The 23,296-nt window shown below is 41.9% G+C and overlaps 1 long non-coding RNA gene across 2 annotated transcripts; it reads right to left on the bottom strand.

Annotated features, from left to right (window-relative positions):
* Positions 1-601: 601 nt before the first annotated feature.
* LOC125454552 (uncharacterized) lies at positions 602-19,837 on the bottom strand. Of its 2 annotated transcripts, none has more exons than XR_007248033.2 (4): positions 19,535-19,837; positions 8,907-9,043; positions 8,313-8,449; positions 602-881 (listed from the first exon to the last, which is right to left on the bottom strand). It is a non-coding gene; the product is annotated as an uncharacterized LOC125454552 (long non-coding RNA). The 2 variants fall into 2 exon arrangements; XR_007248034.2 differs by lacking the exon at positions 602-881 and adding an exon at positions 7,478-7,649.
* Between the last annotated feature and the right edge of the window lie 3,459 nt (positions 19,838-23,296).

The following is a 23,296-nucleotide window of genomic DNA, read 5'->3' as shown; positions in this document are numbered from 1 at the left end:
AGATGCTGCCACACTTGCTGGGCTTTTCCAGCAACTTTGTTTTTGTTCCTGATTTGCAGCATCCGCAGTTCTTTTCGTTTTCATTTACCACTTCAGGTTGATGTATTAGATTTTGTGGTATAAGATGTGTATGTGAATTATTTTCAGAGTCCTAACCAACATATATCTCTCACAGCCAACTCATTTTCACTCACTAACGAACCCCATTAGCAGCTTTTCCTTCTCCTAGGCTCATTCATTATCCATTCCTTTGACCGACTGCAATTGTCTCTTTCTGGGCTCCGATTCCATCTATGATTTACTCCTTCCCTCCAAAAATCTTCAGCATATATACCAACCTTTTCCTAGCTACAATTAGTTCTGAAGAAGGGTCACTGAACCAAAATGTTGACTCTGCTTTCTCTCCAAAGATGCTGCCAGCCCTGCTGAGTTTCTCCGGTTACTATCGTTTTTGTTAGAAAAATGTTATCTGATCATTGTCATATTGCTGCTTGCGAGATTGCTGAGCATAAATCTGCTGTTGGGCTTCCTATGTTATAACAGAGAAAACACTTCAGAACGCAATTTATTTGCTGCAACAGACTTTGAGACTTCCGGCGATTGTAAACAACGTCATATACATACAATTCTTTCTTTGTTTCCCTGACAGTTATTTTGATTCTAGGTCCAGGAGAGCATTGGCATTGCTTCAGAGTAATATTTCCATTATTACACTCTTCATCTTCACACCCTCTACTTGTGTTGTAACTGAGATTGTCCAAGTTTATTTCATTTGTGACTCTTAGAGTGATTAGATAAAGGAGACTTTCATCCCAGCTGTCTAGCTTGGATTCAATCCAAGACAAGGTTGAACTCCCTATACCATGCAATAGGAACAATGTCTGAAAAAAAAGCAAAAGATTACTTCAGGTTGACGAAATCTTAAAGACGTCACTACATTATTTTCCATTGTTTTATAGAACAATTACATTAGTCAACTCGGACTGTGGTTAAACCTTACACACCTGCTTCACCAGACAGTTGCTAATAGCAATCTTTTTGACTTTTCCAGTCCACGTAATCTGTTACTCTGAAGCTACCTCATATTTTAGTAACAAAGGAATTTAGATATCAGCAGATGTGTCTTTCAACGTGAGGATGTTTATAGGATTTTTAAAAGTATGTTACCAAAATACCACGTTTCCTTTCTTTCAATTCTCTCTCCGTTTGTTCTTTCATCTTCCATTTTTTCACAATGTCCCCTCCTCTCCTGATGTTGGCCCATCCCAGGGTATGGCTCTATTATTGCTGGAAACCATGCAGTATCCAGTGTTCCTAAATCTGCCTAACAACTGCAGAAACCTCCGTTTATATAGTACATTCAGCATTGTTAAATATTCCAAGAAGGTTCACAAGTGCAATATCAAACAATGTTTGGTATCAAGCCACACAAGGGATGATATTAGGAAAGGTGAAGAAAGATTTTGTGATAAAGATAGGCTTTGCTGAATATCATAAAAGAAAGCAAGGGAGGTAGAGGAGCAGAAATGTGCAAGATTTACATGTAATTACGGGAGGTATGGTGCATAAGTTTACAGACGACACCAAAAGTACTGGTGTAGTGGACAGTGAAGAAGGTTATTTCACAGTGCACTGGGGCCTTGATCAGATTGGCCAATGGGCCGAGGAGTGGCAGATGGAGTTCAATTTGGATTAATGTGAGATGCTACATTTTGGTCAGGCAAAGCAGGGTAGGACTTATACATTTAATGATAAGGTCCTGGGGAGTGTTGCCGATTGCAGGTTCACAGTTCTTTGAAAGCGGAGTCACAATTTGACAGGATAGTGAAGAAGGTATTTGGTATTTTTCACGTTATTGCTCAATGCATGAGGATAAGAGTTGGGATGTTATGTTATGGCTGTACAGGGCATTGGTTACGACACTTTTGGAATATTATGTTCAGTTCTAGTCTCCATGCTACAGCAAAGGTGTTGTGAAACTTGAAACGGTTCAGAAAAAATTTACAAGTCTGTTGCAAGGGTTGGAGGGTCTGATGCATTGGGAGAGGCTGAATAGGCTGGGCTTTTTCCTCTGGAGTATTAGAGGCTGAGGGGTGATCTTAGAAAGGTTTCTAAAATCATGAGGAGCATTGACAGGATAAATAGATGAGGATATTTTTCTCAGGTTACGCGAATCCAAAACTAGACGTTTCAGGTGAAAGGGGAAAGGTACAAAAGGAACCTAAGATTTTCACACAGAGGATGGTGCATGTATGGAATGAGCTGCCAGAGGAAGTGGTGGAGTATGGTGCAATTACAACATATAAAAGGCATTGATTGGGTAGATAAATAGGAAAGGTTTACAGGGATATGGGCCAAATGCTGCCAAATGGTGCTAGATTAATTTAGGATACCTGGTCAGTGTAGATGAGTTGGAACATAATCTTTGTTTCTGTGCTGTACAGCTTTATGACTCTATGACTAAGATTCATCCTTATTTTGTTAGTCTTGACAGTGAGAGTCAGAGGCCTGTCTTCTTATGGGCAACCTCAGATGGGCTCACATGACCTTATCTGATCACGAAACTTAACTGCTGTCCATCAAAGCACGTGGTTCTGCAACAAGGCTAATGTCAGTTAGTGTTACTTATTCAAAGTAATTATTACTGGATGCATGCATCGACTTTCAGAGTTATTTGAGCACTCTTAGAAAATGGAGATAAGGAAAACTCAACATTTGCTTCATACATTGATGGACACGTGTCACAAAGACATTACGTTCTAACTGCAATTTAGAGGAACAGAAATAATTTGACTCAGAGGATTTTGACTCTTTTCAATTCTCTACCCCAGGTATATTTAAAGTAGAGGTTGATAGATTTCTGATTACCAAAGGGTTATGTGATGGAAAAGGCTTGTCTGGCTGAATGGCACATTCCTGTCCCTGAATTTCTACATATCCCCTGAGCCACTGTTAATGCATCCACCTGGCAATCATCATTGGAAAATGTCTTTAAGTGCCCAGTTCAGCAATGGGACAGATCCAAACTGATACCACCCACTGCAAGGACACTTGAAGCCACCATGTTGGAATACTGGTATGGCAAACAGGGACAGGAACTGTCAGTTGTAACCTGAACAGCAACTCATATTCCGCCTGGGAACCCTGCAGCCATATGGTATCAATGTGGACTTCACCAGTTTCAAAATCTCCCCTTCCCCCACTGCATCCCTAAACCAGCCCAGTTCATCCCCTCCCCCCACTGCACCACACAACCAGCCCAGCTCTTCCCCCCCACCCACTGCATCCCAAAACCAGTCCAACCTGTCTCTGCCTCCCTAACCGGTTCTTCCTCTCACCCATCCCTTCCTCCCACCCCAAGCCGCACCCCCAGCTACCTACTAACCTCATCCCACCTCCTTGACCTGTCCGTCTTCCCTGGACTGACCTATCCCCTCCCTACCTCCCCACCCACACCTTCTCCACCTATCTTCTTTACTCTCCATCTTCGGTCCGCCTCCCCCTCTCTCCCTATTTATTCCAGTTCCCTCCCCCCATCCCCCTCTCTGATGAAGGGTCTAGGCCCGAAACGTCGGCTTTTGTGCTCCTGGGATGCTGCTTGGCCTGCTGTGTTCATCCAGCCTCACATTTTATTGTCATTGAGTTGTAACCTGAAACCTGGATACAATTCCTTGCAGGCATGCAGGAGTGCTGGCCATTGGGATGATGTCATGGAGTGGCAGCAATGATCACCATCCCTAAGCACTCCTGAAATTCGCGAGCTGTTAAATTGCTTCATCATTTGTCTACAACATTGTTTTTTCACTTTTGGTCACTTTTCTCTTTATTAGTTTCTTATCACTTCTTTGCCACTTTTGTCTTAAATTATTGGATTGAAGGTCTTCTTTAAAAAGTCAGAGTTCTTTTTCTCCTATTGTGAGGCTATCCTTTAACTGCTTACCACCCTTTTCATTGTTTCTCTTCCGTGAAATTTTACCTAACAATTGTAGGTAGGGATAACTGACTGTCTGCAGTCAGTAACAAATACAAAGAATGCTGGAGTAAATCAGCAGGTCTGGCAGCATCTGTGGAAAGAGGAACAATGCTATTCGTTCGAGGCCAGTGTGACTTTTCCTCAGAATTTTCAGTTTTAGATCAATGTTTGTTATGTAGTACCAGATGTGTGCGGTGAAGAAAATGTATGTTTTGAATCAATCAGTTCAGATGCATTATGAAACACCTCCAGGGCATGCGGGGCTTGAACACAAACAATCCACACAGCAAGAAGCAAAGACATTATCACTCTCTGGCTAGGTGCAACTTGTAATTTCAGTGCTATTGCTGATTAAATCAAACCATTTTAATTGAATAAAATTACTGATTGCGACAAACATTAAACTCAGCTGAGACTGATAGAAACCAGACAGCAGGGCAGCAAGATGTTCTTGTGCAATTAAGCCAATCGAATAGAACTACCAAAGATTTAAATACCAACACACCAATCATATACCCAAATAAAATTCTATGCCTACCTATGTAATAAAGTATCCCATTGATCTCCTTAAGCACCTTATGTTAAAAAGTGCAGCGTCTATTTTGTTCTCTTGAATCCAAATACACATTTGTACCACCAGAAGCAGTCTGCTAGATTCCACAGAAACTTTTTATCAAAAGAAGCTATTGTTGCTCAAGTAAGTTTAATTCATTGTGTCTCTGAATGCTTTCTTTTTCATGAAATTTCCACTACCTTAGTACGTTCAGGGATCCATGGCCATGTACTCCAGCATTCCAATTATTGAGCTTTGTTGTCTTGTTTTACTCCTCAAATGCTTTAATACAATTGAATTCCATTTCCTGTCCACTGGCTCAGTCTGTTGATGTCTTCCTGTGTTCTACAGCTTTTCTTCTTCACTGTTAATCATGCAAACAATTTTCCTATCCTTCTTAATTTTGTCCCTTACACTTAAGTTCATGTCATTGATATATATTATGGAAAGTAATGGACCCAGTATTGACCCTACTTTGCAGTCAGAAACCAAATCATCATCCTTGCTTTTTGCCACTGGGCTGATCTTGGAATTAACTTTGCACACCCACTCTGATCCCATGATATTTTAATTTTTCAACTAGTTTATCAAAGGGACCTAATCATAGGTTTGACTAAAATCCATGTAGACTACATAAAATATGCTATCTTCATGGACCCTCCTTGTTATCCTCTCAAAAATATCCATCAAGTGAGAGCTAATATGCCATGTCTTAGACTTGTTGGCGCTTACAATATTGAATGGAAGCTAACAAAACCAAACTTAAATGATGGAAGGTAGTTAAAGAAGCAAAAAAGTAAAATTCCACCCACAGCTGTCAGTTTGACCAAGACTCTCTTCCACTTCAGCTGCCATCAATGATCCTTTTCACCCTGTTTCTTCAACCCGGATATGCACTTGACAAGTAATTGGCATTTGTAAACCACTCGCTTGTATACTTAATCCCAAGGTTTCTTGTCCTACTGTTAAAGGGCATCTGTTTTCCTCGTGAAATTCAAGGAGCCTTTCCTTGCAGTCAGCTCCGATTACTTGTTTGTGAGGCAAGAAAAATATTCTTTCATGTAACAAAAATGTATTTATGGTAGTCGACAGCGAAAGGCCCAACCCTGCTATTAGATGACGTTCTGGTGATTTTTTTTCTCTCTCCTTGTATTCACTGCCTATCAGTAAGGGATATTTAAAATGCATGATTCCAAAGTGATTCAGCTACTTATGACACAATATTGGTAAGGCCTTGTTGGAGATATGAAAAGAAACTATTGTGGCCTTTGTATGATCAAAACTGGGTCACTGTGATTATAAATGGTGCTGCTGCTGACAATATTTTTCATCTGGCCTTGCCTTTTTCTGCAAGAACACTCCAAGAGACTAGAAACAGCAAAGGATACACTGCTATCTGCAACTTAGAATAGAAATGTATTTTTATTTTGTTTGCTGGATTTGTTTAGACTCAAGGAGGGGTAGAAATTTGATCACCAATAATTGTTGAGAACACGTAATAGGTAACAGTCATTGATTTTCAAACCAGGTGTGGAACTCAGCCCCTGTGCACATATTCCTGAGATTGATTCAGGTATGTTTGGATGGTAATGAAACGACTAGTTATGAATTTCCCAATTGGAAGGGGACAAGTAATTATTGATGCAATTAACATCTCAGGAAATTTGAAATTTGAAAGTATTTTTAATTTGGTTCCCAACTTTTACTTCAGAAACATGGGGCTCCGAGGGCAACCAGAGAAAAGGAGGTAAGTCTGAATGCAGTTCATGAGACTGTTTTAACTTGTTATTGGACCACCTTTTTAAAACCACACTGGTTGTAGCCACTGCCTCAGTTCCCACTGGCAAGTATGTGGCAGAAAGAACTTGTGTGGGGACAGCCTTTAAGGGCTTGACCCAATCAGGATAGGAGGCACTTTGGAGGGGTTTGACAGTACATCAGTTGACGGGTGGGTTACTATGTTTGCTGATGACAAAGGTTGGAGGTGCCATTGATAGTATCGAGGGCTATTGCAGGCTTCAGCGAGACATTGACAATGCAGAGCTGGGCTGAGAAATGGCAGATGGAGTTCAACCTGGATAAATGCGAAGTGATGCATTTTGGAAGGTCGAACTTAAATGCTGAATATAGGATTAAAGGCAGGATTCCCAGCAGTGTGGAGGAACAGCGGGATCTTGGTGTTCAAGTGCATAGCTCCCTCAAAGTTGCCACTCAGGTGGATAAGGTTGTTAAGAAAGCATATGGTGTTTTGGCTTTCGTTAACAGGGAGATCGAGTTTAAGAGCCGCGAGGTTATGCTGCAGCTCTACAAAACCCTGGTGAGACCACTTTTGGAATATTGTGTCCAGTTCAGGTCGCCCTATTATAGGAAAGATGTGGAGGCTTTGGAGAGGGTGCAAAGGAGGTTTACCAGGATGCTGTCTGGACTGGAGGGCTTGTCTTACGAGGAGAGGTTGACTGAGCTCGGACTTTTCTCTCTGGAGAGAAGGAGGAAGAGAGGTGACCTGATCGAGGTGTACAAGGTAATGAGAGGTGTGGATAGAGTCGATAGCCAGAGACTTTTCCCCAGGGCAGGATAGACTGCCACGAGGGGTCATAGTTTTAAGGTGTTAGGAGGAAGGTATAGAGGAGACGTCAGAGGGAGGCTCTTCACCCAGAGAGTTGTGAGCGCGTGGAATAGTTTACCAGTGGGAGTCGTGGAAGCGGAGTCATTAGTGACATTTAAGCGACTGCTGGACATACACATGGACAGCAGTGAGTTGAGGGGAATGTAGGTCAGGTTATTTTATTTTTGGATTAGGAATATTCCACGGCACAACATCGTGGGCCGAAGGGCCTGTACTGTGCTGTACTTTTCTATGTTCTATGTTCTATGATGAAAACCCATGACCGTCCACAACATTGGTGATATGCTGCCATAAGGTCAACATGTGCAAAAGAGAGCGAGAGAGAGAGATTTACTGGTGGAGGAAGCTGAAAGGCTTGTCCCTCATTTCTGGTGAGGGACATATGCAATGAAATCCAATGGTCTGCCCCAACCCATCAAGTTGCACACCACTTCCTGAGTCCTTCATCTCTTCACCGACTCATTACACACATGGGTTTTTGCATGTATTGATGTTGCCTATGAAACAAGTGAAAGATTGAATTAGAACTTGTGAGGCAGTGTTTGGCAAGATGTGGAAGTGGTGCTAATCAATAAGTGTAAAGCGGCATCTGGAAAAAAATACAGGGCCCTCAAAAGGGTCTAGGCCTGAAACGTCAGCTTTCCTGCTCCTCTGATGCTGCTTGGCCTGCTGTGTTCATCCAGCTCGACACCTTGTTATCTCAGGGCCCTCAAATCCTTGTTTTGGTGACCAATATGATTTTGATGACCTTCTCGGTTTTGGAGCTGAGGGCCCTGAGAAAGCCTGTACCAGTTGTAACAGTGCAGGACAGGTTCAGCTATCAGGAGGTGTGGCAGTTTGTCAGGTGCTGTTTAATACTGCAAGAATTGAGAGATGAGAATGCTTAACGCAGAATTCCTACTTCATGTCCTTTCTCAACATTATCCCTCTACTCACTCAAAGCCACACCCCACCTCTCACTCTGCAGTAGGCATGATTGCTGAGAAACAGTGACATGTCAAGTGGACTTGGACAATATGTTTTGTCACCCATGTGAGGTAGCAGACAACTCGGTATCAAAAGACTGCACAGCTGTGGCAATGATCAGCTTGAATTTATTTTAAAGTTCATGCTTAAACATTCAATAAAGCACCAACTCTGTCATTGGTAGAAATGTTTACCTGTCAATGTCCCAGTAATCCAGAAGTGATGAATTGGACTCCTTCCTTCTCTCTGCTGTTTTCGAAAGTACACATGCGTTTCCTCTGAATATGTGACTAAGTTCATGATGGGCCTCTAGCACTTTTCAATGATAGTCCTAGAAGTTTAGCATCTGTGTCAAAGTGAGCAGAGCTTGGAAAACATTACATGCCACTAACCCACCAACCCTAACCCTTACCCAATGCAGACTCTTCCCAGCTGTCTCTATCACCAATGTCTGTTCACATTCACTTGCAGGCTAAGCAAGTGCAAATCAAACTGATAAGAAGGGTCTACAAACTGTGCACATATGCATGAATGCATGGCAGTATGATCCATGGTGATGCATCCACAGAAGGAATGAGTCCCTCTGTGAAATCAGCCCAGATGTCCTTCACACATGCTGGATGCAAGAATGTTTGGGAAGGTAAAAAGGGAGATTGTTCAGTCATGACAAGGTCACAATCTTGACAATCACCATAATCAGACTTTCGTAGGTTCATTGTTCATTAAATAAAGTCAGCATATGAGCGTCAGAGATATTTTAACTCTGTCATGAACCATCTGTGACTTACCTGTTTCTCCATCTTTGACCGAGATGTGCCATTTACTTTAAGGATGACCCCCCCTGCCTTGGTAGCTGTGCTGGGTTGTGTGTGATGTCCCACCTTCAGGTTTCTCCTGCTTCCTTGCAATGGATGTAGTGCATTTGCTGAAGGATTGCAATAATTGTCAACAATCAGGAAGTAAACATGATGTGATAAAATGCATAGAAAAAGAAGGTCAGGTACTCTTCAAAATTGAATTGATGTGAAGAGTGATTGATGGAAAACACATAACAAGACTGAGTGAAGTTGGGGTTCGGAGATAGTGTAAAGCAGGATATAACTGAATCAACAAATATTTGCACTTCCCTGACCTGGTTAGACCATTGGACTACTTTGTATGTTGCATCTATGATCTGCAACGTCACTTCTGCTATTCAATTCTCCAGTGACCTATTAGTATGTCTTGTTAATGAAAATGGTATTTTTATTCCTCTTATTTCATTGAAAAAGTAGGCTCCCCTCTCCTTTTCCTGACTGTATTCAGCAGTTATTCAGGCGATGTGTCATTCTTGAGGACTGCCTCAATGTCCATCATCAATCTGGATTACCTCCAATTTCCATTTGTGGCCTGTCCCTTTAAATACAGATGAGACCAAGTTATGCACACACCCATCATGCTAACTGTGAGCTGACACTTGTAATTCTAAAGTCAAAGCGAATTTGTATAATTGAGATGCAATTACAATTTACAACAAGCTTCATTTAGTTCTGGGACTAGGCTGTGCAAATCCATACCCCTCCTCTGCGTGGCAGCTCCCTTCAGGTTAATGCTGGGGCCAAGGGAACTTTAGAAAATTGACATTCACCCTGGGTCAACTCAATAACACAAATTATTCCAAGGTTTTTGAATTGTCAAAGACATACTAATAAAAATCTTTTAGGTCATATTTTATCAAAACAATTACTGCATTCATGAAATCCTGCCTTGCAAGAATAACTGCTGCTTTACATCAATGTTTAAAAGGCTGCTATCATCAAGGATTTGAGGTTAGCAGAAAATAAACTTAAGTAAACCATAAAAGGCCAGCATCCAAGATGCTGAAACAGTGTTTACTTAATATCATCACAATTTCAAGATCATACAACTTATAAGGACATTGTTCTTTGAAAGGACATTTGAGAAACCTTGTATTATTTGCTTATAAACATATGATGGAATGACTTAAAACTCTCATTGTATCAGTTATTTGTAACATCTTTGCGATAAAAATAACAATTGGGCTATTCTCATTTTGAAACAACATAAGGCTAAACATACAGTATCATTGAGACAATGGGGTAATTTTAACCCAGTTCTCCTGGTGGGAAACTGGTGACGCTGGGTTCAATGCTGGCTTTATAACCCATCTGATCTTTTCGTCCATCAAGGATACGATTGAGTGTGGAATAAGACTGGCATTCCCAGTCAATCCAGCCAGTTTCCCACTCCTAAGTTAGGTTACAAATTATTTCAATACCTCTTTAGAACTAGGACAGGTAAGCCATGCTCAAAGCATGGTATGGAGTTTCTGGTGTTGGTCTAGTGTGGACAAAGTCAGAAGTCACAAAGTGAAGATCACACAACGAAGTGGCTGTGCTCCAAAACCTTGTGATTTCAAATAAACCTGTTGGACAATGACCTGGTGCTGTGTGGTTTCTGTGCTTTTCGCACACCACGCTGCATAGATCATCATCACAAGTTTAAGATGCAGCATTGACTTACTTCGCCCTTCAGCTCACCTGCTGTGTAAAATCCCCAAGATAATAGAATGTGAGGCTGGATGAACACAGCAGGCCAAGCAGCATCTCAGGAGCACAAAAGCTGACGTTTCAGGCCTAGACCCTTCATCAGAGTAAAATCCCCATGTGTGTCTTTGTTACCTCTGTGCCAATTGGCCTCTGGCTTGGGGTGATCAGATATACAAACTCAAAACCAGGATACATTGAAAAGCCATGGGAAGTAATCGTGATTAACATTTTGGGTTACCACTGGGCGAGGGGCATTTGAAGATGGATGTTCACAGGACACAGAAATATACCATGTCATGGAGGTCAGTTTAGCTGGTTGACAATCCAGAGTGATGCCGATGCTGTGGGAGCAGTTCATGCAAATGCTGAGGTTACCATGAAGGATTCACCTTCTCAAACTATCTCTCACCTGATGCATGGTGACCTCAGGTTAAATCACCACCAATTGCTTCTCTCTCTAATGGGAGAGCATCTTTATGGTCTGGTAAACCACGACAATGATACTATAAGGCCACATGGTGATGTCTCCCGGAATATCCAATCAGAGTTGGCAAGGCTATTCCACAGTTCATTTAAAAGGCATCATCAGTGTGGAGCAATTGACACCAAAAAGATAGTGACAATGCCCTTGGCGATATCAAGGGGATAGTGGGTAACCCAAGGCGATGTATCAGATGTTTAGAGAAGGAAGGACAAAATTCCACATGCATTCTCTCCCTCTAGACTCAGTTTATGACAATTCATGTTATGACCCTGGGCAAGACTTCCAAACGTATGTTATGAGCTGGCTAAGGATCAGTAATATTTTTGTTTAACGTTGACAATGTTTGAAATCCCGGATACTTAGAAAGATAATAAAATGACAAGGCTTTTAAACAATAACCTCTAGAATACAAGGTTAGAAAAGTAAAGCAAGCTTTACAACTTAGACTCTAACATCCAGAATTAACATGAGGTAAAAGTGGGTTCGGAAACAAAATGTGATTGACAAAAAGGGCAAAGTTGAAAACTAGGATATTCAAATAATTTCTGTGGATTTGTCCGGACACTGGGGCACTTTAAGATATTGAATGTGACATGTTCTTCTTTGGCTCCATGTCAGAGTTTTCATCTGTAGCACTTTGGGACATTTTATTATGCCAAGAGTGCGATGTAAATACAAGTTATTGTTTTTGGTGCCGCTATACCAATAACAGGCAGTTACCTCGTAGCAAAACACTGGCAAAGTATGGTTAGTAATTCTGAACCCCCTAGTTTTTTTTAGCACAGTGGTTATAATTCACAACCTGACATTGCCCGTTCAGATTGCGATAGGCAACATATGTATTAGGTTCACTCACTCCTGGCCTAAATGATTATGTATTGACATTGGCGGTTCCCACACTGTTCATACTCACTGCTCAGCTAGTGAAACCAATACTCCCTTCAAAGAGACAGGTGGTCCCTCTCATGTAAGGAGAATCAAAAGAAGTTAAAGCGTTAGAAAATTGACACCATGGCAGAGAGAATTTTCCGAGTGATAGATATGTCATTGGTGGATGTAGTACCAGAGGTAGGAGAGGTACCAGTCTCCTCAAGGACCATCCTCAGAAGGGAATGGAAGCAGATAGCTAGGGAAGTATTATTCTGGACCCAACGACCAGGCAGTTTTGGGACAAGAGAGTTACTAGTCTCATGCTGGTGTTCAAGGTCAGTTAATGTATCTTCATAGGTCATATAGTGGGGAAGGCGATGGCCTAGTGGTATTATTGTTGGACTGTTAATCCAGACACCTGGGTAATGTTCTGGGGGCCCAGGTTCAAATCCTACCATGGCATATGTTGGAATTTGAATTCAATAAAAATCTGGAATTAAGAGTCTAACAACGACGAATAAAGCATTGCCAATTGTCAGGGGGAGGAAATAAACAAAATGTCTGGTTCACTAATGCTCATTTGGGAAGAAAACTGCCATCCTTGTCTGGCCTACATGCAACTCCAGACACACAGAAATGTGGTTGACACTTAAAGGTGGGATGGGCAATAAATGCTGGCCTAGCCGGTGATGACCACATCCCGTGAATGAATAAATAAAAAATAATCCTTTATCCATCCCGAGACCAGCCTCTCAATGTACCACACCCTCAGTAACAATTTAGGAGCATTCCCTGATGCTTAGCATTCAGATACTCACCTTCACACACCTACATGTGTTACCATTCTTATATGCAACTCCTGGTTACCCTGCATACGTCTAGCCATGTAACAATGGCAGGCACCTCACCCAAACTCTATGGGATATATTCATTAACATTTTGCCTCTTATTTGCAATATAGGACAGTATAGAATAGAAAGGAACTGAGTAAAGTCAATATGATAACTCCTGAGTCCTAGTTAGAATAGAAAATTACTCGTGGTAGGGGACTCGATAGTCAGGGGAATCAACAGGAGATTTTGTGGTCAGGATCGGGATTCCCAGAAGGCATGTTGCCTCCCTGGTGCCAGGGTCCAGGACATCTCCGATCGGGTGTATAAGGTTTTAAAAGGGGAGGGCGAACTGCCAGAAATCGTGTTACATATTGGCACTAATGATATAGCCAGAAATAGGATTGAGGATATAAAAAGTGATTTCAGGGAGTTAGGATGGAAGCTGCAAAGCAGGACGAACAGAGTAGTGTTCTCTGGTTTACTACCGGTGCCACGAGATAGCGAGGCGAGGAACAGGGAGCGGGCGCAGCTTAACACGTGGCTACGCAGCTGGTGTAGGAGGGAGGGCTTCAGATATGTAGATAATTGGGATGCCTTCTGGGGAAGGTGGGACCTGTACAAGAAGGACGGGTTGCATCTGAACTGGAAGGGGACCAATGTCCTGGGTGGAAGGTTTGCTCGAGTAGTTCGAGAGGGTTTAAACTAGTATGGCAGGGGGGTCGGAACCTGAGCTGTATACCGGAGGTGAGAGTTGATGCAGGTGAGGCAATAGCATGAGGTAGACCAGCTAGTGGGAAGGATTTTCCTGGGAAGGAACCAAGGGATCAGTTAAAGTGTGTTCGCTTTAATGCAAGGAATATCAGGAATAAAATTGATGAACTTAGAGCATGGATCAGTACCTGGTGCTATGATGTTGTGGCCATAACAGAGACATGGGTTTCTCATGGGCAGAAATGGTTGCTGGATGTTCCAGGGTTTAGAACATTTAAAAAGAATAGGGAGGGGAGAAAAAGAGGAGGGAGTGTAGCACTACTAATCAGAGAGGGTATCACAGCTACAGAAGCTTCCATTGTCGAGGAAGATCTGCCTACTGAGTCAGTATGGGTGGAAATTAGGAACAGCAAGGGAGTAGTCACCTCGTTAGGGGTTTACTACAGGCCCCCCAATAGCAGCAGGGAGATTGAAGAAAGCATAGGTCGACAGATTTTGGAAAAGTGTGCACGCAGTAGGGTTGTTGTAATGGGTGACTTTAACTTTCCTAATATTGATTGGAACCTCCTTCGAGCAGAAGATTTGAATGGAGCTGTTTTTGTAAGGTGTGTTCAGGAGGGTTTCCTAACGCAGTACGTTGACAGGCCGACGAGGGGAGAGGCCATTCTAGACTTGGTGCTCGGAAACGAGCCGGGGCAGGTATCAGATCTTGTGGTGGGAGAGCATTTTTGTGATAGTGACCATAACTGCCTCACATTCTACATAGCTACGGAGAAGGAGAGGATTAGGCAAAATGGGAGGATATTTAATTGGGGAAGAGGAAACTATGACACAATTAGACATGAGTTAGGAAGCATGGACAGGGAGCAATTGTCCCATGGTAAGGGAACTACAGACATGTGGAGACTGTTTAAGGAACAGTTGTTGCGAGTGATGAGTAAATATGTCCCTCTGAGACAGGCAAGAAGGGGTAAGATAAAAGAACCTTGGATGACGAGAGCGGTGGAGCTTCTTGTGAAAAGGAAGAAAGTAGCTTACATAAGGTGGAGGAAGCTAGAGTCAAGTTCAGCTAGAGAGGATTACACGCAGGCAAAGAAGGTGCTCAAAAATGGTCTGAGGAGAGCCAGGAGGGGGCACGAGAAAGGCTTGGCAGAAGGAATCAGGGAAAACACAAAGGCATTTTACACTTATGTGAGGAATAAGAGAATGGTCAAAGAAAGAGTAGGGCCGATCAGGGATAGCATAGGGAACTTGTGTGTGGAGTGTGAGGAGGTAGGCGAAGCCCTAAATGAGTTTTTTGCCTCTGTCTTTACGAAAGAAACGAACTTTGTAGTGAATGAAACCTTTGAAGAGCAGGTGTGCATGCGGGAATGGATAGAGATAGAGGAAGCTGAAGTGCTGAAAATTTTGTCAAACATTAAGATTGACAAGTCGCCAGGCCCGGACCAGATTTGTCCTCGGCTGCTTTGGGAAGTGAGAAATGCAATTGCTTCGCCACTTGTGAGGATCTTTGCATCCTCGCTCTCCACTGGAGTCGTACCTGAGGACTGGAGAGAGGCAAATGTAATTCCTCTCTTCAAGAAAGGAAATAGGGAAATCCCCGGCAATTACAGACCAGTAAGTCTCACGTCTGTCGTCTGCAAGGTGTTAGAAAGGATTCTGAGGGATAGGATTTATGACCATCTGGAAGAGCATGCCTTATTAAATGCAGTCAACATGGCTTTGTGAGGGGCAGGTCATGCCTCACAAACCTTGGCGAGTTCTTTGAGGATGTGACTAGAAAAGTTGGTGAGGGTCGAGCTGTGGATGTGGTGTATATGGACTTCAGTAAGGCATTTGATTAGGTTCCCCACGATAGGCTCATTCAGCAGGTCAGGAGTAATGGGATACAGGGGAACTTAGCCGTCTGGATACAGAATTGGCTGGCCAACAGAAGACAGCGAGTGGTAGTAGAAGGAAAATATTCTGCCTGGAAGTCAGTGGTGAGTGGTGTTCCACAGGCCTCTGTCCTTGGGCCTCTACTGTTTGTAATTTTTATTAATGACTTGGATGAGGGGATTGAAGGATGGGTCAGCAAGTTTGCAGATGACACAAAGGTTAGAGGTGTCGTTGACAGTATAGAGGGCTGTTGTAGGCTGCAGCGGGACATTGACAGGATGCCGAGATGGGCTGAGAGGTGGCAGATGGAGTTCAACCTGGATAAATGCGAGGTGATGCACTTTGGAAGGTCAAATTTGAAAGCTGAGTACAGGATTAAGGATAGGATTCTTGGAAGTGTGGAGGAACAGAGGGATCTTGGTGTGCAGATACATAGATCCCTTAAAATGGCCACCCAAGTGGACAGGGTTGTTAAGAAAGCATATGGTGTTTTGGCTTTCTTAACAGGGGGATTGAGTTTAAGAGTCGTGAGATCTTGTTGCAGCTCTATAAAACTTTGGTTAGACCGCACTTGGAATACTGCGTCCAGTTCTGGTCGCCCTATTATAGGAAAGATGTGGATGCTTTGGAGAGGCTTCAGAGGAGGTTTACCAGGATGCTGCCTGGACTGGAGGGCTTATCTTATGAAGAGAGGTTGACTGAGCTCGGACTTTTTTCATTGGAGAAAAGGAGGAGGAGAGGGGACCTAATTGAGGTATACAAGATAATGAGAGGCATCGACAGAGTTGATAGCCAGAGACTATTTCCCAGGGCAGAAATGGCTAACACGAGGGGTCATAGTTTTAAGCTGGTTGGAGGAAAGTATAGAGGGGATGTCAGAAGCGGGTTCTTTACACAGAGAGTTGTGAGAGCATGGAATGCGCTGCCAGCAGCAGTTGTGGAAGCAAGGTCATTGGGGTCATTTAAGAGACTGCTGGACATGCATATGGTCACAAAAATTTGAGGGTGCATGCATGAGGATCAATAGTCGGCACAACATCGTGGGCTGAAGGCCTGTTCTGTGCTGTACTATTCTATGTTCTATGTTCTATATAGGAGATGTTTCTCTGTACCAAGGGGCTAGTAACAAATATCTCACCTAAGAAGCAAAGCCATATGACCTGGAAGATATGATTTCTGTTTTCTTTCAACTGCATCTCAGCAGATATTGGTAAAGGATTTATAGGTGAGTCAGGTACTGGCTTGTGTTTCTGTTAATCACCATCATTAACGAGGATATTTCATTGCGCAGTAGCAGTGACTAGGCATTCGATAGTTTTGGCTCTGATCGTGAGTCTGCTGAAGATTTACGTCACTTTGATTTGATACCACAGTGTAGGTGGAACACTTGAGATCATAAATTAGCACAAGTCAGCACTTCCAGGAGGTGGGAAGGAAAGCTGGAGAAAAGTAATTAAAAACAAAACAGGTTGGTTGGGTTAGAATAGAATCAGAATCCATATATTAGGAAAGCAATAACAAACTATTGTGTACAATGGAAATCTGAGGTAGAAATAGAAAATATTGGAATACCCAGCAGGTGTGGCAGCTTCTGTGGAGAGAGAAACAACATTAACATTTCAGATTGATGACAGCTTATAAGATGGTAACGAAATGGTCCACAAATGCTGCTTATAACTAGACATTTGCAGTGTTGACCGCATTGGGATTTGAGAATGCTTTGCTTTCATCGAGACATTACCAGGAATTTCCTTGTATCAGAAGTACATGCAAATATTTACAGAATAATTTACACAAATTGACTTAGAGAATGTTAAAGATCCTGTGTGTAGCTGAGGACAGAACGTACATAATAACCACAGCGCTGATTACTCTGATCCCCGTAACACAAATTCTCCGGGCTCCATGCCAATGACTTAGTCACCAACTAGTAAAACATCTGACTTGAAACGCCCTAATCCTGACCTTTTGACTAGTTTATGATTATTCTTCTGACTCCATCCTAGCTAATTAGTGTGGTCACATGTGAAGTGGAATAAGGCTTTGGAAACCTGTTTACACAATGCCGTTCTGAGACACATTGCAGTAATTGACTGCAGGAGAAAGAAGTAACCAAAGAACAGAGAAACACCTGCTGTTATTCTGAAATTACAAAATCCAGGCAGCATGTAACAACTTTACCCTTCACCTTTCCACTCCTTTTATAAACGAGGGTGCTGACTATTGCTTTAAATACTGAGAGTACCAAAACCGTTGGGGTGAATCTTAAACAAAAAAAAAGGCTGTGTCAATTCTATTAAGTTTCGTGGTCAATTTCATCCTGAGTTTTCTTGTGCAGTCTTCTCAAACTTGCCTCATTACCTATGTTTTCATGTGCCCTGCTTGTCATATATTAAATCCTCGTTATCCATGGATAAGAAGAACATAGAAAACCACTCCCATGTAACTCTCCAATGAATCACAAAGGACTTGTGATCAGTCTGATTGAGTCAATAAGAAAAATAAGGACAGAGTTTGGGGCTGACCTAGCCAATACATGGATCCACTGGTGCAGCGGGTACATTCTCCCATTCACTAAGTCAGAAGTACCAGCCACTGCCAGGAAATCCCAAGATTTCTGGCACCAGGGCTATCTTAAGATCCAGACCTGGCAGCCGGCAGCAGACTTGCATGTATCAAAAAGAGGGTAATTGACATTCTGCATTGTTGACAGGGACCTGGTGGTCCTGCTGCATGGGATATACATGTCGTCGTTGCCCATGGAGCATGCCCTGAGATACTGGCGATTGATAGATGTCAGCAGGAGCAAGTGGCGAGCTGGAGTAGCTAAGTATCCATCCTGACTTTCAAGTTAGGAATTGTTGTCAGCTAATTTCTGTCCAGCAGATGGGGAAATGGAAAACTGCATATCAATTTGTTTACGTTTTATAAAATAATGATGATGTTGCTATAAAAGCAAATAGACTTTTCGCCAGTCACCAGTGAGAATTTTGTCTCACCGGTGAACATTCAGGTGTGATATCGAGCATTTTTCTCTCAACGGCAGGAAGCTCCTCACTGCTGACCTCACACAAATTCTCCAGCTTGCTTGCAAATGTCCACTTTGTGCAGGGCCTGGGAAGGTTCCATCTGTTGTCTTTTTAATAACCTGCAACACCCACCCGCAGCTCTTCAAATCTATTTCTTTCTTACTGATGCCCTCTCCTCCTCCAACCATCGAGCAGGGTTCCATGAGAGGTTGTGAAACTGGAGGAGATTACAGAGAACAGAATAGTTGAGGAGATCACAGAATTTGGAAGCAACTTTGAAAGGTTCATAATGGAAGCTAGTAGGAACCAATGATCAACAAACAATTGGGTTTATTGGTGAAACAAATTTTGTGCATGTTGAGTAGCAAAAATTTGGATGAACACAGATGTATTGGCCTCTTTCTGATTTGGATACTCCTATAATTCCATTAACATTTCTTAGAATTAGAGAATGACAATAACTTCTTTTAGTTTAATTGGATAGACAACCAGTGTTAGACAATTCAATAATTTGTCTGCAGAATTACTGCCAACTGCAATGAGTTGGGAGTTGATGGCCCTAGTTTTACTTTGAAACCATTCTGAATGCAGTTAATGATATCCACACACATCCTTTATAGCTGGATCATTAGATTGTGATTAGCAGCTAATCTAATCCTCTCCTTGGTCTCAGGGTGCTCAGGCCACTTGTCTTATATGTTCCTATACTTCATTATTTCAGGCAGTCAGAGAACTTTCTGATCTGTATGTTTCAGTTCCACAATGCGTATTAAATTTTCCTCATTAAGGCAATAAGGAAAACTTTTGAGAAATGATCCTCTGAATATTAAATTCATAAATTCATTTATAACACAAAGTAAACTCAGCTATCCATCCAGTCAAATACTTTTTCAACACCTTGTCTAAGTCTAAATTTAAAACAGGCAGGATAAAAACAAGCGAGGTATTTAATTTGATTTCTTAACTTATACTCCAAATGTGCCATAAAGTCCTTTTGTAAGATAGACTCAAGAAAAGACTTCCAAACATTGATAACAGCAACATTTAAATCATTCAACTCACTGTCCATTTCCAGGTTTAGGTTTTGCTTTTACGATATTGCTACAGCAGGGAGTCAGTTCGTTCAGTTGGCTGGACAGCTGGTTTGCAGACTTATGCCAACAGTGCAGTTTCAATTCCTGCTCTGGCTGAGATTATACCATCTTCCCAAAAATGTCCCTTGCCTGCAATGTGGTGACCTTCAGATGAAACTCACCACCAATCATTTCTCTCTCATGAGTGCACGGCCATATGGTCCTCTGTGTATCATTTCTAACCCAGCCATCACAGGTATTGTTATTTACTTCACTGACACAATGGAATGTGTTGAATACAGTACTAGCATACAGGTCAGCAGGACAACCCACTATATATGCTCCCCCTATTTGTGATCATTAACATATTGTGTAAACATGATAAAGGAACAATTACAAAATACAGATAGCAAACACTACTTTTGAAATGATTGCCTTTTGTTCAATGGAAATTGAATCAGAGGTTAATGTTTGATTCGAGCTCAGAAACACCTGCCCCAATCAATATGTTCTCTGGATAACATGGGGAATTCTGTGAAAGAATTTTAGGGAGACACATTGGATGTAAAACATTGGAACCAGCTTTGAGCTGGGTACCATGAAGTAAAATGGTATCTACTGTCAATTATGGAATAATATACACACACACATACATTTATACATAAATTCAGTGCAATACTCAGAGAGTGCAGAACTATGGGAAGGTTGTCCTTCAATAGATATAAAAGCTCACAGGATTCTTCAGCTGTTCTGAACCAACATTTGTTCCTCAGCACCAAAGAAACAGATGATATGGTTACTATCACTATGATGGGAACTTGGTGTGCATGAATTGGCTACCATATTTAATATCTCAGTACCTATAAGTACTACATTGGTTTAAAATACCTTTGAACATTCTAATGTGAAATCTGCTGTACAAAGGCTGAGATTTTTAGATGATAGCTTATGTTCTATAGTGTTCCACATGTACATGTAGATGCCTCTTAATAATTTATATTGATGACGCAAAAATAGATACTAAGCAGGAAAAGGGAATGAAAATGGCGTGAAGTCAAAATGTAAGGGCTTTAGGGAGACATTGGAAAGATTTTCTGAACAAGGATACCTAAAAGGGATCCCTTCCCTTTCCCTGAGACCATTTTAATTTATGTTCTAAAAAGGAACTGATTTGACCAGGCTTTCTTGAATTATAGCGCCACAGAGTCATAGAGATATACAGCATGGAAACAGGCTCTTCAGTCCAACTTGGCCATGCTAACCAGATATCCTGAATAAATCTAGTACCGCTCGCCAGCACTTGGCCCATATCCCTCTAAACTCTTACTATTCACGTACCCATCCAAATGCCTTTCAGATGTTGTAATTGTAACAGCTTCCACCACTTCCTCTGGCAGTTCATTCCATACATGCAACATCTTCTGTGTGAAAACTTTGCCCCTTAGGTCCTTTCAAATCTTTCCTATCTCACGTTAAATCTATGCCCTCTAATTTTGGATTCCCTCACCCCGGGGAAAAGACTTTGTCTACTTAACCTATCCATGCCCTTCATGATTTTATGAACCTCTGTAAGATCACCCCTCAGCCTCTGGTGCTCCAGGGAAAATAGATCCAGCCTATTCAGCCTCTCCCTAAGGCTCAAAATCTCCAACCCTGGCAGCATCCTTGTTAATCTTTTCTGAACTCTTTCAAGTTTCACAACATCCTTCCTATAGCAGCAAGACCAGAATTGAATGCAGTATTCCATAAGTGGCCTAACCTGCAGCTGCAACATGACTTCCTAATTCCTACATTCAATGCGCTGACCAAGGCAAACTTACCAAATTATCTTCTTCACGATCCTGTCTAGCTGTGACTCCACCTTCAAAGAGCTATGAACCTGCACTCCAAGGTGTCTTTGTTCAGCAACAGTCCCCAGGACCTTACCGTTAAGTGTATAAGTCCTGCCCTGATTTGCCTTTCCAAAATGTAGCACCTCACATTTATCGAAGTTACACTCTATTTGGAGAATAAGTTTATTTCCTACCAAGTGTCAGAGAAAGTAATAACGCAACACATGTAGACATAGATTAGAAATGGGAAGTAAGCTGAAAAAAATATAAAGTTAAAAGGTTTCACGATCAGTCTCTGGCTTATTCCTGAAGAATAGATGGTGGAATGTTACAGTGATTGTGTTAAGTGATGTCAGTATGGTTGATGTGAACTGCTGTGCAGTCAATTTTGAGATTTTTGGCTTTGTAGGTTATCTAAAACTCTTTCGGCCTGCTTCTATTCTTGCTGATCAGCATCCAGCACTCAGACTGAAAGACTATCTCTTATTTTCATCTGTAGCATCGGAGTGTCCACTTTTCTGATGAAAGGTCTAGGCCCAAAACGTCAGTTTTTATGCTGCTTGGCCTGCTGTGTTCATCCAGCTCCACACTTTGTTACATTGATTGGGTTACAGTTTTAATCCTTTTATTGTACATCAGTAGGATGTAAAAGTACAAAAATGTCTTTTGATTCATGTTCAGTCTGGAATGTAACCCACAGGAGATGTTAACCAGAGGTAATAAGATTGCTTTGCACCTCTGCTTTTAGAATTCTCTCCCTTTGAAGCTTCCTTGGCAACCTGCAAGATACAAAATTCCAGAAAATCACACAGGAATCTTTCTGCTGCTGCTGAATTCCATTCTTAGAAGTTATATTATCACTCGAGCTTGGCTTGCAGTGCGTTTTTTTAAAGAAAAACACAACGTGTTCAGAAGTCCAATATGCCCACAGGTAATTTGGGATTCTGGTTCACTGTCATGTCACTGCTGTAACATAAGAAGCTAGGTGTGGTAACGGTGGTAATGAAAAATCCGATAAACATTATAGCTGTTACACACAAACAGTACGCATTCCAGATCTCTAAGTATTTGGATTCAGATTAGGCTATTCATTTACAACAACAGAGTACCATGCTTTCTACAACATGCTAGGTATCAATTGATCCCAGAGTAAGATGGAGTAGGCAATCTATATACTCTTCAGATCACATGCTATTATAGAAGGATGATATCATGTACATGCCTCTGGAAGGTGTACTGACAGACTGACTGTGACTCATGACACATCAAGAACGAAAAAAAGTAATTTTGAGGGTGATGAAAGGTTTTGGGCTGGTGAGTACAACAGAAGGAAGTACAATGAAATGCTCCACTGTGATCAGAGGGGAGAATTGGGACATGGAGAGGAAAGGGATGTTACAGTTAAGGTGAAAAAGGGCTGTGCAGCAGTTTGGAAAGGTTTGAAGAGAACTCTTACTTTGACATTCCTTCAAAGTTTTTAAATTGCTTAGAATAACTTTTGGATCCAATATCTAAGGCTTCTAGTAATAAAAAGTCTGTCACTTTGCTCTTTATCATAGTTTGGCAAATATACTTGAGTAGCCAATGCCCAAAACAAAGAGGACTAGCAATGCATTTCCTTTCACTCACTTGCTTTATGTGCACAACCAGAGATCCTTCTGGAAATCTGAAGGCCCCAGACAAAATAGTTTTGCCGGGAGATTCAACCAGCATTGAAAAGTCTGCTGTCCTTCTAAAAAGTAAACATGGCCTTAAAGTGGGTGCTTTGCTTACAACATCAATCTGCCAATCACTGAGTACCCAATGATCCACGATAAGAAAATGTGAAGCTGGATGAACACAGCAGGCCAAGCAGCATCTCAGGAGCACAAAAGCTGACATTTCGGGCCTAGACCCTTCATCAGAGAGGGGGAAGGGGT

Source organism: Stegostoma tigrinum, chromosome 9, assembly GCF_030684315.1.
Source record: "Stegostoma tigrinum isolate sSteTig4 chromosome 9, sSteTig4.hap1, whole genome shotgun sequence".
NCBI lineage: Eukaryota > Metazoa > Chordata > Chondrichthyes > Orectolobiformes > Stegostomatidae > Stegostoma > Stegostoma tigrinum.
Note: the sequence above shows the minus strand (reverse complement) of the source record. Positions and strands in the feature narration are given on the sequence as shown.